Raw genomic sequence first — 13,533 nt, 5'->3', positions numbered from 1 at the left:
ACATGATACAAAACCCAAAGTGTAAAAAGAAACAAATAAGTTTTTTTTTAAACCTCAAAAAATGAAGTTTTCCTTCTATCCTATCCCCAGACATTCAATTTCCTTCCTCTGAAGTAAAAACTACTATCAATTTCTTGTTTATTCCTCAAAAAGAGTCTAAGCATTTAAACAATACAAACAATAACATACTTTATATACTCTTCTACACCCAACTTTTTTCATTTAACACTATTTTGGAAGTAGCTCATATCAGTACATACCTGATTCATTGTTTGGATGAACCATACTTTGTTGATGGACATCTAGATGGTTTCCAATCTTTTGCTATTATGAACATTGTTTTAATATTGGGTCGTCAGGAAAGTCATGATACATTTTTGCATTGAAAAACATAGAAAAATAAGTCATGACTTTCCTGATGACCCAATACATTATCACTGGAAAGCCTTTTTGTATATGTGGGAGTGCATCTGTTACATAAATCCCCAGAAAGGGAATTGCTGAGTCAAAGGGTAGGTGCATTTTTAGTTTTGACACAAATTGCCAAATCGTCTCCATTGAGATTAAAAGGATTATTAATCTCATCAGCAATGTGTGGGAGTGCCTATTTCCTCACACTCCTGCAAAAGAATGTGTTATAAAAAATTTTAATCTTTCTTTATCTGATACAATATATTAATATATTCTAGGTTTAGTTTACATTTTCCTTATGAGTGAGATTGAAGATAAAATATGTTTAAGAGAAATTTGTATTAACATTTTTGTGGATTATCTATACTCATCCATTGCCCAATTTTTAATTGGGTTGTTGACCTTAGTCCTATCGATTTGCAAGAGCATTTATATATTTAAAAAAGTAGCACTTTGTCTTTGGTGTTTTTTTCAGGTTTTCTTTTGATTGCCTGATAATAATTTTTTTGTGATGCAGTATTTTTAGATTATATAGTCAAATTAACCAATCTTTGCTTTCATGGTTTCTGGGTTATATGGCATGTGTTTTCCTCCCTGGAATTATTAAAAATGTCAGCCATATTTTCTTCTAGTATTTTTATGGTTCTGTCATTACAGATGTAAACATTTAATCCATTTTGTATAAGGAATAGCATAGTGATTTAATTTTCCACATATACTTTTAACAATCATCCCCCCATGATTATGTAAATAATAGCTAATTGTAAAAAATTTAGAGATACAGAAAAACAAAAAGAAATTAAAATCACTTACCATCCTATTACCTAGTGATAACTACTGATAACATATTGTATTTCCTTTATATATATATATATGTATTTATATAAGTATGTATACATATATATAGAAACATAGCTTTTCCTTTCAAAATCAAGATCATATTATATATACAGTTCAGTATCCTGCTATTTTATCAACTTAATATTATATCATGAGAAAATTTCCCATGTGAAATGTGCGATGGAATAAGCACACTTTTTAAAAATTTGCACTTTCTCTGAAATATAGCAGTCCCAATGAGAAATAAAGATTTCTGAGTGTAGGAGGTAGAACTTCACATATATTTTATCTTTCCTCATTTTTTTTGTTCTAACAGGTCTAGTTTTGCTCAGTGGGTCATGGCTTGTACTCTGTTATTCTGTTGTTAACTACATTAAGTTTATGCAAATCTAGCTCCTCTATATTATAAGGTTCCTTCTGTCTAGCATGGAGATTGAGCAAACATTTCACCAGATTAGACCAGATAGATGTAAACTGTGGTAACATCCTCTTTATCTTTAGTTTAGACTTCCAGCAATCTTAACTGGCTTCTCTGCAAGATAACTGAAACCTGGAAGGAAAGGGGAGGCCTGTGAGAGGTCAAAAGAACTATCATAAAGACCATGGACTTTACCCTGCAGGAGAAGCATCAGGACAGGCAGTCAGATCTTAACTTTAATCAGTAACTTTATTTTGTACACAATTCTAGTAGACTTTGTTATCTGGCTTGCTGGACTACAGCCAATAAGATGAGAGGCTATTAGCAGCAGGTCCACTAAGAGCCAGTAGAAATAATAACCCAAAGTGTGAAGGCCAGAGAGGAGTAGAAAAGACATAGAAAATGAGATAAGCTCAGCAGTCTTTGGTCATTGAGTGAAGGGGCCACAATAGCCTTGAGTGTGTCTCCACCTTTAAGATAGGAGCCATTTTGCTTCTTTGTATGTATTCCCATTACTTAGTTCATAAAGTAGACACTAAACTTTTGTTTTTTTGGAAAGCAAACATGAAAGCAGGATCCCAGTAGAATCCATTAGTGCTTATACTGCTAAGCCTGAGTCATTGAAAATAATTTCATTATATTCACTGTACTCTGATTAAGGAGGCAGGAAAGAAATTTTACCCTATAAGATTCGATTAAAAACAGTTGGGTAAATACCTGGTCATGGGGTTGCTGGATCATATGGTAGGTTTATGTTTGACTTTATAAGAAACTGCTAAACTGTTTTCCAAAGTGGCTATACCATTTTGCATTTCTACCTGGAATGTTTGAGAGTTTCTGTTGATCAACATCCTTTCCAGCACTTGGTATTATCACTTTTCAAACATTTTAATATTCTAATAGATGCACAGTGGTATATAATTTTGGTTTTAGTTTGCATTTCTCTAACAACTTACAATACTGAACATCTTTTCATTTGCGTATTTACCATCTGTATATCTTCTTTGGTGACATGTGTCTTCAAATATTTTCCTTTTTAAAAACTGGGTTACTTGTTTTCCTATTATTGAGATTTCAGAATTCTTTATATATTTTGGGTGCAAGCCTTTTATCAGATAAGTGTTTACCCAAGTGAAATGAAAATTTGTATTCACACAAAAATCTGTATACAAATGTTTATAGTGGCTTTATTCATAATTGTTGAAAACTAGAAATAACCCAAATACCTTACAACTAGTGAGTGGTTAAAAAAAGTATATCTGTAAAATGGAATACTACTTAGCAATAAAAATGAACAAGCACCTGATTTGCATAACAACTTGGATGAAACTCCAGTTCTACGTGAAAGAAGCTAGGTTCAAATTGCTATGTACTGTATGATTGCATTTATTTGACATTCTGGAAAAGGCAAAACTATAAGGACAGAAAACAGATCAGTAGTTGCCAGAAGCTGTGGGATAGGGGCAGGGTTTGACCACAAAGTGGGCAGCATGAGAGAAATTTGAAGAGGGATGGATCTGTTCCATATCTTGATTTTGTTGGTGGTTTATCAACTTATAGAACTAACATAACAAGCTGAATTTTACTCTATATAAATTATACCTCAGTTTATTGTAGAAAAAGGAAAGAAAAAGAAGACTTGGGGTATCAAAAGGAACCAACCTTTGTAATTGTGGAAAAGCCACTACTGTGGCTAAATTTTAAGGGGTGTTCAATAAGCCAGAGCATTCAATTAGTTATCAAAATTGTATAAGAAATTTAATCTTGTTTTTAGGGGAACACAAAAAAATTTGATCACTTGAATTTTAACTTGCAGAGAATTGTGAGTGCAGCAACATCAGGCATAGTTTAGCAGTTATTCATGTGATGAACAGAAAGAAGCATGGTGGAAGAAGGGGGCGTGGAGAAAACCAATCATGAATAAATGACCATCATCTTATTTCTCCTTATTTTACATGTATACACACACACATACACCACACACACACACACACACACTCACACACACACACACACACCCTCAACCTTTCCCTCCTCCTCCTCTGCCTCTTCCTCCTCAACATCACAAGTCTGTTAGTCCATCCTTTAAAATGGAGCCAAATCTCTTTGTGATCCAGGCACACAAGCCCAGTTTCACATCTTCACTTGTTTTCTATGAACATTCCTACCTGTGTGAATTTGCTCACATTGGCCCTTTTGCCTGATAGGCCCTAACCCTTCTGACTCTTGACTCTTTCAAGATCCAACTCAAAACCTGCCTACTCCATGAAGCCTTCTTCAATCACTCCATTCAGAAGTGAATGTTCCCTCCTTGTACTTAGTAGAGTCTCAGAAAATGCTTATTGCATTGACTCCAAAGGCAGTGAGTAGAACAAAAGAACAAATATGTGCACATTAAAGATGCTGAATAGGTATGGAACAATGGGCCTGGACTATTAGTTTTGTTTGAAGCAGTGTAGTGTAGTAGTTAAAAGCATGGAGGTGCCATGCTGCCAAGGTTCGAATACTAGCTCTGAGGTGCACTGGCTCTGTGATATTGGAGAAATTATTAAACCTTGAAGTCTCAGTTTCCTTACCTGTCAAATAGTAATAATAATAATCGCACTTGCATGGAGTTGTTGTGAGGAGTAAATGAATTAATTTATTATAAAGTGCTATATGTAAGCGTTAGCTGTCATTATTTTGGAAGCAGACTTAATACTTTCAACTAATTCTATTCAGATGGGCTAAATATATTAATTCAAAGGGTATGTTGGTTTCAAGAGGATATTACTGTTAGTAGATGTAGACATGTAACATAGCATTCACATTCATCCCATCCAGGCACATCAAAAAGGTCAGCAACACTGGTTCTATTACGGATTCTAATCTAACTCTGTGAAACTATATCATGGCAGCCCTCATAATAGGACTTTAAAGGAGGCTGCATTGGTGGGGTGGGAGGAAGGGGAATCAGATGCCGGACAACCTCTCTGAAGAGAGCACTTATAGCTGACCTGTTCCCATGAGCAGCCATTTAATATTCTAGGCAGCTGTCTGACCATGCACTTTGGTGTCCCACAGTGTAATTAATAGGCACACACACAGCTGCCTAGACAAACAATTGGCCAGACTTGGCAGTGTATGCTGCAGAGGTGGCGTGGTGGCAGGGGACACCCGGGATGTGTTCACCACCTTGGGCAACTGAGGTTTCCCAGCAGCTCTGTATTAACACTGCAGCTGCACCCTGAACACTTCTCAATGCACTGTGCCTGCTAATTTCTTAGAGGAGGCTATCCATATTCCTCGATTCATAATAAGTTTCCAGTCTCTGGTTTACACAATAACAATACCACTAGCTTCAACTCCTTCTTGATGCTATCAGAGTCAGTTGCGACTGGCCCATTTGGGTTTTTTGTTTTTTAATTCTCCTCTAATCCACACAAAGACTTTGCCATCCCTGTTTAGCACTGGCCAGATAAATCTTGTTCAGGGAAGGAAGTGTAAGAGGAAGTGTGATGTCAGGAAAAAAGCACGGGGCTAGGAATCAGGAGAACTCCCTGTTTGTTCTAGCTCATTAACTACCCGACCTTGAGAAAGCGTTTGTTCTCTCTGGAACTTTGCATCTTAATGTGTACAATTAAGGTGGTTAGGTTAGAGAGAGCCTTTCTGGGTTATTTGTGGCTTTGGGGATCTCTGGATGCAATGGAATATCAGAACTCAGAATCTCAGAACTGCCCCTATTCTGGGTTGCCAAATAACCAGCTCTTACGCGGAATAGGATTCCTGTCCTTGAAACTTTCAGCCTACCTTGCTTTCTAGCCTTTCTTGAGGGTGCTGCATAATCCTAACTTGGGGCTGTATTCAGAACGCTCCAGCAGTTTTTGGTTAAAAGCTCAAGAATGTAATAACACTTCAGCTGGAACCCAAGGATTAATTCCGAGCCCAGCTTGCTACTCCATAGAGGGTATACTGCTACCCCAGGCTTGCTCATCTAGGTTATGGTTTTCACCTTTTATCTGTGCCAGCCATCAGGCAGCTAGTTTGAGAAACGCTCCGTTGGTTTTAGCTGGGTTCATTCAGCTCATTTCCCCTGTGAGGCAATGTTGTCTCTCACATAGGAGCTTCTAGCAGAGTGGGAGGGATTGGCCCCTGGCAGTCTCACTGTATGCCCTCTACACATGCTTCTCCATTTGAAATCAGGTTGAGGAGAACAACAGGGACAGCTCAGATGGGGTTGGGAGTGCCTAAAAGGGAGCTCAGTAGCCTCCTTGTGTGTGCGATCAGAAGGCTGAGACTCCAGTACTGCTGGTTTTGTCTTAGGGGATGGGAGATGTTCATGGGTAAGAGCCAATTATGCATCTCTCCCCAACTCTGCATTCAGTAATGTCCAGTTGGTACCCTGACACTGTCCAGGATGGTAGTATTTTCACTGTGTAAATTGACAAGCACTACAAATCAGGGATGTTTGCATTTTCAATCTTTTTTCTTTCTCTTGTTCAAATTGGATAATTTCTGTCAATCTACCTTTAAATTCATTAGCTCTTTCTTCTGTCATTTTCACTCTGCTTTTGATCCCATAGAGTGAGTTTTTAATTTTGTTTATTGTATTTTTTAATTCTAAACTTTACATTTAGCTCTTCTATTTCTTTTTTGAGACTTTCCGTTTTTTCCAGTTGTTTCAAGAATGTTCATAATTGCTTGCAGAAGCATTTTACACATATAATAGCTGTTTTAAGTTATTGTCAGGTAATTATAACATAAGCATCATTTTGACACTGGCATCCGTTGATTGTCTATTCTCATGTGAATTGAGGTTTTCCTGGTTCTTTGTATGCTGAGTATTTTTTAGATATTACATCCTGGACATTTTGACTATTATGTTGTAAGACTCTGGCCTTGTTTAAGTCCTATGAAAGTTGTTAATATTTTAGCAGGCAATCAACCTGGTTAGATTTGGGTTGCAATTTTCAGCCCACCTCTGTGGCTGTAGTTCCCCTTTCAGTTCTATCTACAGTATTTTCAAAGACTAGACATTACTATTTGGATCTGTCCTAACTGTGTGCCATCCAGTGGTCAGTGTGGAACCTGGACCGTGATCTCTCTTGTGGTTCAGGTCTCAAGGTTTTTGGTGTGGTCATTAGGTTCCGGGTGATCAGGATCAGATCCACACATGCACAGCTCAGGGGTAAGCCATGAAGTTTATAAACTCCCATGGGGTCAGTTTCCTGAGTGCCTCCCTCTCTGCAATCTCCTCAATACTTTATGGCTCCCAGTGGCTCCTGTTTTTATGGCCTTCCAGCCAGAAATCCGGGGCTTTAGTTCCCCCACTCTGCTGCGTACTTCTGTGCCTCTGCCCACTTCCAGGGCCAAATAGTGGGAGGACAGAAGAACACAACAGCCAAAGAGCAATGGGTGTTTGCCCATAGAGGACACAGCTCCACTGATCATAAAGGAAGGTTTTCTCCCATGCAGGCCCCTTTGCCACAACTGTCACTGGATTACTTGGGATCTGGGCCATGAGGGAATGTAGAGAGTAAAAGAAAACCTCTTTGACCATTAGGCATTTCTTTTCCAGGTCCTTGAGCCAGAGCCAGAGAGTTTCTCCTGGAGCATTTTCTGTTTGCACTGATGCCCAGTTATGGGTTTCAGGTTGTGTTGTGTTTACGCTGAGGGATACTGCAGGAGGAAAATGGTAAACTCACCACCAATATGGTGGTACTTTGGATTCTGGTTTTCTTCCTCAATCTACCTGCTACTATTTACTTTTCAGCATCTTCAAATACCAGGGGTGCTAAGAAAATGTATACAAGTGGACACTTTTGTCAACATTGCTCAAGCATTAGTTTGCTGTAATCAGAAGTGTCTGGACGCTGATGGTAACCACTTGGAGCACCTCTTGCAATTGCAGAAGTCAAATGTGACTTGTATTCATCTTTTGTTATTGGTATATATTGAGTATTACAATTCTAATAGAGTTTTCCTTTCTTATAATATGTATATGTTCTTTTGGCACCCTCTGTAGTTGCTCCATGAATCTGGCCAGATTTTATAGCTGCATTAAGCTGGAGAGACAAAGTGGAGTTTGCTTACTCTCTCTTGCCTGCCTGGAGCTGAGGGCCCTTTCTTTTTTCCCCGGAGATCAGTGGTTAAACATTCATCAGCTCACTACTGGCGTATTGTACCAAATATGGCTATAAGTAAGGATACTCCTTATGCACTCTCTCACATTAATTTCAGGCAGGTCTACCATTTTCTCTGAGACTCTGAACAATTAGCTACTCTACCATTCTTGGCCTCAATATCCTCATTTGTGACTTGGGGATGATAATAGTACATACCTCATTGAGTTATACATGTTAGATGAAATAATGCAGTACCTAGAACAGTGCCTGGCCTATAGAAATGCTTAATAAATGGAAGCTATCCTATTAAAAATAAATTAAAAACTCTGTATTTCAGTCTTTTTCAGCAATAGAGAGGTATATATTTAGCCAGAAATAAAACCCAGAAATAGGCCTTATGGCATAGTGGTTTAAAGCTTCAGTTTTGGAGCCAGTGGATGAATCTCTAATACATCTGCTTACTAACTGTGTGATATTGGGCAAGTCACTTCACCTTTCTGTGCTGGCAGTGAAATGAGTACAATGATAGTACATACTTCACAGAGTTATTGGGAGGATTAAAGGAGATGATACATGAAAAATACTTAATAAATATTAGCTATTATTAATATTGTGTTAATTTAGTATCTACTGAAAAATGGGCCCTGCAGTGCTATTTAATGGATATTTTATAGATAAAATACCTATAAATAACTATATATAGTGTATAATATATTGTATTCTATACATATGTAAATATCTATATTCACGCGCGCGCACACACACACACACACACACACACACACACACACACAATTCTGGGGTATTTTGGAACTTGCTGTCATTACCAACTCTTCCTGAAACACTGCCCAGCTACCTTGTCTTTGCAGCATTGCAGAACCCAGAGCTTCTGTCATGATCTATTTTAAAACACTTAACAATGCTTACTGGGCTATAATGAAAATAAATTAATGTGGACATAGTTAATTTCTCCAAATTGACTGGGGGCTCTATCACTTCCTGCTTAGAGCTGTGGTCCTCAGTTCCCTTCAAGTTCACAGCTTGCAAATTTTTGGCCCACCCTTTCCATGAGCTGGGATAGCTGCTCATCCAAGGCTCCCCATGGGAGTAGCATGTGCAATTTTATTTGCAAATGGTTGCCAGAGCTAGAATTAAGAGGAGTGGTTTTGCTGATACATTATTTTGTGGTTCGTCTAACACTCTCTTTCCAGAGCAGCAGGTTGCCTCTTCGGTGTCTGGTTGTATTTTTAATTTTCTTTCTACACAGTCTTTTTTATTTAAAAAATGTTCCATATTCTAAGGAAGTTAAGATTCCATTTTACAGCTTTGACAAAGAGTGGCATATTTGAATATTTGATATTCAAAGTGGCAGCTGCGAAGGTCTTAACGTGATAAGATACTGTTCTGCGTATTCCCAGCATCTGTCTCCTTTAGCATGACAGCATGGTATAGTAGAAAGAACTCTGCACTAGCAGTCCAGAAACTGATGCCAAGTCCTCACTTCCTTGGAGTTATAGGGCAAGTCACAGCACTGGTCTGGGTGTCAGTTTCTGTCATTTGAGTACATTGAGGCAAGGGTCTGCAGCAGCATTGCTGAGCTAAGGCCATAAATGGGGTAGATGGGCAGAAAGGAAATCCTCCGTGGCCAACAAGAGCATGTAACGCCCCAGGTGCCCCTGCTGGGGAAACTAAGGGATTTAAGGAGAGCTGATCTCTAGCCAGTCCCCTTTGCTCTTCCTCCCTCAGGCTGGTGGAAGCTCTGAAAACGTGAGTTCTCTGTTGAACACGAAGGCTGTGAAGGCTGGAGCAAGGTAATTTCTGAGTCTCGTTAGCTCCAAAATTTGGGGATTACCGTGGGAGGGACTGCGTTAAAGCAGGTGCAGGAATATTGCTGAAGCTGCTGCTGTTATGCTCAGGGGCCTCAACTAGGAGGGGAAAAAAATTCTAGTCATGTAACCTCACAGCTTTTGTTTCCTCATTTCTGAACCAGGGATAATACTATCTACTGTGCTTAGAGCTCAGGGCAGCTGTGAGGAAAAAATGTGATAAGGGCTGTGAATGTGGTCCTGGTAGCACTCCCAGGTGGAAATAAGCCTCGTTGAAGCCCCATTAGGGAAAATCTGCTCCTTCCCTTGACTTCCCACTCTGGGAACTGAAATCTTTATAAAATTTAAATATTAAATTATTGGGGTAACAGTTGTTAATAACATTACATAAATTTCAGGTGCACAGCTTTATAATACAATATCTTTGTACTCCATTGTGTGCTCACCACCCAAAGTCTATACTTGACTCCCTTTACCAACTTCATCCTCCCCTTCTCTTCTGAAAACCACCATACTGTTGTCTGTATCTATGAGTTTTTTGTTTGTTTGTTTTTATTTGTTTATTACTTTCTGTTTCATATCACACGTATGAGTGAAATCATATGGTTCTTGTCCTTTTCCATCTGGCTTATTTCACTTAACATGATACTCTCAAGATCCATCCTTACTGTCGCAAATGTCAATATTTCATCTTTTTTTTAATCACTAGGTAGTATTCCATTGCATATATACACCACATTTTCTTTATTCAATCATCTGTTGAAGAACACTTCAGTTGTTTCCATGTCTTGGCTATTGGAAACAATGCTGCAATGAACATGGAGTACATATATCTTTGCGAGTGTTTTCAAATTTTTTGGTAGATACACAGAAGAGGGATTGCTGGCTCATATTCTAATTTTTTGAGGAGCCCCCATACTGTTTTCCACAGTGGCTGCACAAGTTTACATTCCCACAAGAAGTGCAGGCACAAGAAGCTTAACTGCATTTGCCAGGTAGAGTCCATGCAGTCCAGTTAACAGTGCTTGAGGACAACCAAACGACTTAGCTGAAATGACTCAATGTAGGGAAGGATTATAGAGAATTTACTGTAATTTAAACTGAAGCATAAATATCTTTGTCAAACTACAAATCCTATATTGTTGGGTTCTAATGCTAATTTCCAATTTCCCCTTCCCTAAGGAATTGGGGAAAACATTTAGCTCAGTGTGGCTTAGAAATTGCTGCTGTTCCAGTCCATTCGGTGTTTCTATAGTTTTCTCCTTGTGTAAATCCTACATGTCTTCTTCTGTGTGTTCCATGCTGTTTTTATCTCATGAGAAGCTGCTCTGGGTAGGGTGCTTTTTTTTCATTAGGACCCTCACTAACTGATACAGGAAATTGGTATTTAGCAAATATTTAAGTGTTGGCTCTGTGTCATGCAATGCACTAAGCTGGAGAGTGAGTTTCTAGAGATTTAAAAAATAAGTTCCTATCCTTCAGGAACTTACAGTTTAGCACAGGAGCCAGACAATTACAGTAGTAAGATAAATGCTGTGATGGTTTCATAAAGGATGCCAGGGGAGCACCAAACACAGCTGGGGAGTGTTGGTTGGGCTGGTTCAGGAAAACTGCCATCTGCGCTGGAGGTCACAGGATTAGTTGGAGTTTCTCTGGAGAAGGGGGCTGGGAAAAGGATTTTCAAGGCAGAGGAAGCAGTATGTGCCAAGACATTGGGGCATCAGAGATTATTATAGAGAGCTTGGTTGACTCAAGAATAGGGGTTAAGAGGTAGAGTAATGGGAGGTGAGGCTAGAGAGATAAACAGAGGCTGGATCATGAAGGGCCTTGGGCATCATGCTGGAAGAGAAGAGGAAATTAACAAAGGGTTTCAAATAGGAGATCAATATGATCAGGTTCGTGTTTTTGAGAATACAGCATTGAAAGAGGATTCAAGATGGTCAAGCACGATGCTGGGTGACCAGTTAGGAAATGTGGCAGAAACCCACAGTTTCTATCCAGGCAGTAGCAAGTCGGTTGCATATAAGGCAGTAACAGTGGAGACAGAGATCCGAGAGTCAAAGTTGGCCCTGCTAAGGCAGTAGTAACTGGCATCTAAGGGAGCAGTACTGGCTAAGTACTATAGGGATCAAGGTATAAAAGGACTGGGAAAATGTCCTAGACTTGTCTCAAATGAAGTCACTGGTGCCAGGGCTAAGGGTAAGAATAACAGGAAGTGAATGATGGCAGTGCTTTCATGTGCAGATTCCTGGAGAGCTTCACCAGGTATAGTATACTGACTGAGGCTGTGGGTCTGAAATAATAGATAGTGCTGGATATGCACATCTATTAAAAGGAAAACAATGGGGGTGATAAGACTGCTCCTCTTTGTTGTTGGGGAACCACATGAGACAATGTATGTCAGAATACATAGCCCAGAGCCTAGCACATAGTAGACATACAAATCAATATTTCTCTCTGCTTATTAAACTGTTTAAAGAGCAGACACTTAAAATAAAAACAAAACAACTGGTTTCCTTCCTTCCTTCTCCCCATTCTGTGATATCTATGTTCCTGGAGATTCACCTTTGACCATAAGAATGGGTCTTTTACATGCAGTGTCTCCCACTCAGCAGGGTACTTGTCTATAAGAGTATATTCAATTCATTGATTGACTATTCACTACAAGTCTATTATGTGTACAGCCTTGTACTAGGCACTACAGGAATACCAGAGTTAAGATTCGGCTCCTGCCTCTTGCTCTTTTCTTGGTAGGGGGATTGGACACGAAATTGAGGGGCCATGTATATGCAAAGCAAACTGTTCTGTCTGCCACTAGAAGACACGCAAAACACCACTGTCATTCAAAGGAGGGAGGAACCATATGAGATTGGATGAATCAGAAAAGGTTTTCTGAAGGAGATGATACGAAACACATGAGAAGGATAGGATTTTAGCATGCGGGGTTGCAGAGGTTGCAGAGAGTTCTCTGCCTGCAGGGAGTATTTGCCTTGGAATTGTGCCTATTTGTCAAAGGCCTTTTGAAAACTAAATAAAGTAGGCACACTGGTCCCTCTTTTGCAAAGGGGTCTATATACCCTCTTGGAGAACTCTGTAGATAAATGATGCGAAAGTAAACTAAAATCCCAAATTATGACACTGAACTAAGTCATGACACCAGACTTATTTGAACTATTGAACAGATATAACTTTTTTGCTGATAGCTAAACACTCATCCAGCAAATATCTATTGAGTATATTTATTATATGCCATGCACTGGCACTGTTACAAGATACTGGAGCATATTAAAATAAATACAATATGGGCCATACCCTCAATGAGCCTCTATTCTATTGAGACAGATATGAAAACTAACTATCTAATGTGGGGAGTAGTCTAAAACGGGTCTGATGAGAATGTTATGAATGTGCAGAAGAGGGAATGATTAACTAAATCTGCTGAGAGGGTGAGGGAAGTTGTCACAAAGGATGTGACATTTTTAGTGGGCCTTGACGAATAGCTATTTTTTTTCAAGGAAGAGAAGTGAGTAATTTAACATTAATTAGAGCCAGGAGCTTTGCACTTAACCCTCGGTAAAATTTCTGATCCAGATATTATTATTATTTTTAATTTTTTTTATTATTTTCAGGTGTATAAAACAGTGCAATAGTTATACTTTTCACCCTCACAAAGTGACCACCTCCCTCCCACAATTCACCAGCCCTCCCCCCAATATCATGCATATGTATTACAATTCCATTGACTCCACTCCCCACTCTATACTCCGCATCCTGTGATCATATATATATATATATATATATATATATATATATATATATATATATATATATATATATATAATTATAGTTGACATACAATGTTATTCAATGTCAACTTCAGGTGTACAGTGTAGAGGTCAGGCCTCAACACCATCCATGAAGTGGTCTCCCTAGG

Source organism: Hipposideros armiger, unplaced genomic scaffold (assembly GCF_001890085.2).
Source record: "Hipposideros armiger isolate ML-2016 unplaced genomic scaffold, ASM189008v1 scaffold_659, whole genome shotgun sequence".
In the NCBI taxonomy this organism is placed as follows: Eukaryota; Metazoa; Chordata; class Mammalia; order Chiroptera; family Hipposideridae; genus Hipposideros; species Hipposideros armiger.
The sequence above is the reverse complement of the archived record's forward strand: the minus strand, read 5'-3'. Positions refer to the sequence as shown.